The sequence below is a fragment of the Manihot esculenta genome, chromosome 7, assembly GCF_001659605.2.
Source record: "Manihot esculenta cultivar AM560-2 chromosome 7, M.esculenta_v8, whole genome shotgun sequence".
NCBI classification, from domain to species: Eukaryota; Viridiplantae; Streptophyta; class Magnoliopsida; order Malpighiales; family Euphorbiaceae; genus Manihot; species Manihot esculenta.
Genome location: NC_035167.2, coordinates 24384039 through 24389581, shown reverse-complemented (window position 1 = coordinate 24389581; position 5543 = coordinate 24384039).

The window sequence follows — 5543 nt, the reverse complement described above, 5'->3', positions numbered from 1 at the left end:
CCCGAGGCCTGAGTGCCTCCTTGGGATTCTCCCACATCCTCTTCTGACTTACTCATGCCCAAACTACTATCTCTTCCCTGGTTATCCTCCTCTGTTCCCAACGCATCCGCTGACATACCACCATAAACTGATCTCCTCCGACTTGCATCAAAAGACCTTCTAGGGTCCCTTGATGTATCTTCTCTGCTTGTTCTACAAGATCTTGCTCTCTGCAGAGCAGGGGGATGGGCATCCATGCCCTCATTCTCTAGCGGAGTTCTAGTCAATCTTACGAATCGACGAGTTCCTCTCATCTCGACTTCTAAAAGCATAACGTACCACATAAACATTAGCATCATACGGTTCATAAGGAAACACACGAACCTACCTCACATACATTACATACATAGCATAACATTAATGCACATGCATATCATCATGGCATTTCACATCATCATACAAGATAGGACTCCACATCCTATCCTAGTGGACATGATCTCTCTTATTATGCTTGCCCTTCTATAACCTCTATGAGCCCGACACACTATAGGTCCGATCATGTGAACCTAGGGCTCTGATACCATTCTGTAACGACCCGAAAATTGGACCGCTACCGGCGCTAGGATCCAGATCGACTTAAGGTCGCCGGGACCCGTAGCAAGCCTAACATACATCCTGTACATCTGGTATAATCCCATACATGATCAACATAAGTATAAACTTTAAAACATAAAACTGTAAACTTTTTCTTTCTTTCAAACACCAAGCTTAACCTGTGCATGCACAACTCATAATCACAGACCCCAACACTAGAGTTCTCATCAACTACTCTCGTGAGGCAACATACATTAAGCTTGGCTTTTCCTGTCTCATAATAAAACATACATAAGGACCATGTACAAAGGGATTAACCACACTTCTAGGGCAAAGCACAACTCTAACTATTACATTACATAACAACATTTTACATTTCATTACATGCCTTTACAAAACATCATGTCCACTACTAATCTATTACATGAACATAACCATTGACATAACCTTCTGGTCTCCTGACTAACTCTGACCCTGCAAACCTGGGGTTAGGGGAGAGGAGTGAGCTAAAAAGCCCAATGAGCAGAACTAAAGAGAAAAACAGTTTATTATATCATATGCTTTCATGACATGCATCACATCACAAACAATACACATCAAGGATGAATTCGTCACCATTAGCCCTCTACATCTAAATCTCATCTCATAACAATTCCAATAATGCTCTATGCTAGGGGCGATACGGCCACGCCTGGACTTCACATAACTCTATGCCAGGGGCGATACGGCCACCCTGGTCTTTCATACTCTATGCCAGGGGCGATACGGCCACATCTGGTCTTTTCATGCTCTATGCCAGGGGCGATACGGCCACACCTGGTCTTTTCATGCTCTATCATGCCATACATGTCATATCATGTCATATTATGTCATATCACATCATACTGAGGGCTAATGGATCATCCAATATTCATCCACATCATCGTACATCGAAATATGCAATGCATCATATTCGTGATCTCTAATGCAATAACCTATTATATAACATGGTATTCATGATGCGTGAAAATGCTTTGAACATTCACTTTCTTTAATATTAAAAAGAGTTATGTTCTACTCACCTTGACTAGCTCTGAACCGACTCTGAAGCAGCTGACACTGCTAAGCACCTTGGTTCCTCGGGTCCGATCCTACATAGGTGGACTCTAGTGAGGTGCCAAACATACTCTAAACAATACATAAACAACTCCCCAAAAACCCCTAAAACATCACCAAAAACATCATAGAAAACACCCCTGAGAGGGCTGGACAGGGCACTTTCGGCGGCACTTTCGGCGGCCGAAGGTCCTTTTCAGAGACGAAAGTCATGCAGGTTTGGGGGCACGTTCGGCGGCCGAACCTTCTCTCCAGAGATGAAAGTCAGGCACTTTCGGCGGCTGAACATTACCTTCGGCGGCCGAAAGTCTGCTCCAGCTCCGAAACACAACTTTCGGGGGCAAGGTTTGGCGGCCAATCCATGCATCTATAGGCAGGTTCGGCGGCCGAAACCACCTTCGGCGGCCGAACCTGAGTTCTTCCAGAACTCAGCCCTTGTGCATACAAGCCTCCCAACCTCTCAAAACAAGCCTCCAACCTCTTAAAACATGCCTAAACTTCTCAAAACTAAGCATAAACCTTTAGTCATGCATAAAGGAGCTTAACAACTAGATTAAACTCCAAAAACAACATCAAAAGCATACATAGGTAGTTTATGACCCACATAGGCCAAAACCGCCAAAACCACCAAAACATCCCACAATCTCACTTGCTCTCTCCCAAACATGCATACACTCTCCCACATGCATAAACTAGCTCAAACACATCACATAAGCATACATTGGGCATAAAACCCACATAAACCCTATCATGCATATCTACCCATACTCAACTATCAAAACATCTTCAAACTTGCTTAAAACTTCTTTAAAACATAGAGGAAAGCATAGATCTACACTTACCCCTTGAAGATCGAGGGTTGGTGCGACCCAAAGCTTGAGATATGGAGAACCCAAGCCCTTGAAGTCTCCAAGCTCTCTAACCTTGATCCAAGCTTTAAAACTCTTCAAAACAACCATGTAGCTTATAAAATGTGAAGGATTTGAAGAAAAAGCATGAAAACGACTAGAGGAGGACATGAACACACCTGGGCTCGAGAATGGGGAGAAAACTCGCCCATTTTCGGTCTGAGGGGCTTTTATAGGTGGCCAGCTAAACCTCCTTCGGCGGCCTAACGTGCATGCAAAACACCCCCATGTTCGGCGACCGAACCTGGTTTGTTCAAATATAGCTTTCAGAGGCCAAAAGCGCTCCCAAAACCAACTCATGTTCGGCGGCCGAACTTCACTTTCGACGGCCGAACCTGGCAAAAACCTCCTTAGCCTAGTCTTTTAAAAACTCCATTCCTTTTTCCATTTAAAACCATAAAATCATCTGAAAACGTTTTAGAAAACACATTTTAACCCCCTAGAAGACTCTGGCATCTTCAGAAATTCCAGATTCCAACGGAGATTCCGCCGGAAGGTAGGGATCCCGATGCCGGAATCTAGCCGGGTATTACAAACGTACTTTTGCCTCTGGAATCATTTTATTTTTATACTGTAAGAAGATTGAGATAAATATAGTATTTTCTGAAAATTCAACGATGACGTAGCCGGCTGCTCAACAATAGATATCACCAACTAATAGATCGATGATTCCAAGGTTATAGGCAAAGCGAGAAAGTATTTAGTAATAGTAACCCTATGCTAAGACTCGGCCTATTAAGGGAGGGCGAGTCTTGATAATAGTCTGGGTGTTAAAGTGTCCGGGTCTTCCTTTCTGTAGCAGGACCGCATCTCCCACTTGTTAAATCCCTGCCACGTGGACCTTGTCATATGGTGACAACTCATAGCTTACTTTGTGCGTATATTATATAAAATCACTACTACTTTCAAACCTGATCATAAAAATAAAAACAAATTGTTAGAGGTCTCCGGCAACGGCGCCAAAATTTGAGAGTGTCGAATCCGTCAATTGAAACTAATTTCGTTTTTCTAATTTAATGGTTCTTGTAGATAGGGTAAATGAGTGTCGAAATTTGTTTAATTTAAATGCTAAGTGAAGAAGAAGAATTATTTAAAATGAATGAGAGGAGAAGAAAGTTTCTATTGGAGAAGTTGATTTTAAGAAGGACTACAGAAACATAAAATAATGCGATTGGATGATAAAATAAATAATCAAATTAAAAGTTCAGCTGAAAGTCATCAAAGTTAAGAGGTTTTCAGTTGATCATTGATTAAAAAGATGATTCATTTAATTTTCCATTAATTGGTTATAGTGTTCAAATAAGCGAATCCCACCAATTCTTCTTTAAGATTAAACAATTTGTGAAGTGCTAAATTAATTCCTAATTCATTAATAATCCCATCAAGCGTGTAGATTTAATTAATTCATTGCTTTAGGAAGAAAAAAATCCAAACTTGATCAATAATTATAAGCGAATTATTTAAAGCAAATCAATCAGTTTCTTAACATAGACAGATATGCTAATTGCTACTTGTATTAATAATATATTGTCTATTTATTAAATTTAATAGGCTCCTTCAATCCCTAAAAAGACAATAATGGAGATGGTGTTATTCGTAAATAGAAAAAGATTGAAAACAGAAATTAAGATAAACATAAATTAAGAACAAATCTCGCAACATAAATTAAATCTCAACTTGATTAACCTTCAACTATAAAAAGAGTAGTTTAGCCACTAAGAGTTATAACAAAATTTCATAAAACAAAATAAAAGAAGAAGGGGAAAGAGGAGTTCGGTTGGAGAGGAACCGAAAGGAAGAGAATGGGGAGAAAAGGAGAGGTGAGTAGAGAGGATTGTGGGGAGATTCTTTTCCTACTTCTAAAATAGTCTTTATATAGGCTTTTTCTAAACAATAATTATTCAAAATTAAAAAAAAAAAGTAAAATAAATCTACTACTTCTACTATGGTTGTTATTCTAATCTTCATCTAATTGTATTTGCAGCTATTTGAAACAATTTTGAACTTTGCTCAGCTATCTGAAACAATTTTGAACCTATTCAAAATAAAAATTCAAACAAAAAAAAATCAATTATTGATATTAAATCATAGCAAAATCATAAAATTTAATATAGAAAAAGTGGAGTTTTGTGACCCTATCATCTATCTCCTTCCTCAATCACGGCAACAACAAGTACTCTTAGGCATGCAACAAGGCGGGGGAGAAGCTTTGAAAAACATAGCATGTTCACCATCACCAACAATGAGATTAATTTCTTTTTCTCCACATTGTTTATTCTCTTTCATTATTCCATTTAATCTCACCATCACCAACCCTCACTATACTGTTTCATCATGACATATATTATTTGAATCATGCAAGTGTAACAGCCCGGCCCCGTACGACCGGCCCTGTTACCGCTCACAGCCCGTGACCTTCCTCTGGGCCCAGCCACTGTGAGCAGCTCTTAACATCCCTTCACCCTCACGGGTTCCAAGCAGGATTTGTCCCTCGGGGGAGCCATTACGGCCCACCCTAGCCCGAGTGGATTTGGCCCAATTCCTTCCTCTGGGAATTAGGTCGCCTCCCCCACTGCTCGAACCCTTGACCTCCCACTTTAAGGGAATAGTCTGGTGAGAGTGAGTACCAATTGTTCCATTAAAGTGCCCTGTTCAGCCATTTCTTGCATGTTTTTATGTGATGATTGCATGATGTTTTAGGGGGTTTTTGGGGAGTATATTAGAGTTATGTTTATGTATGTTTGGTCCTTCATTGGAGTCCACCTGTGTAGGTTCGGACCCGAGGAACCGAGGACCCCAGCAGTGAGATAGCTGCTACAGAGTTTGTCAGAGCTAGCCAGAGGTGAGTGGAATAAACCTTAAGTTTTCAAATAAATGAAATATGAATTTTGAGCATGATCCATGCATCATGAATGCCATGAGATATAGTAGGTTGTTGCATTAGTATTCACGAATATGTTGCATTGC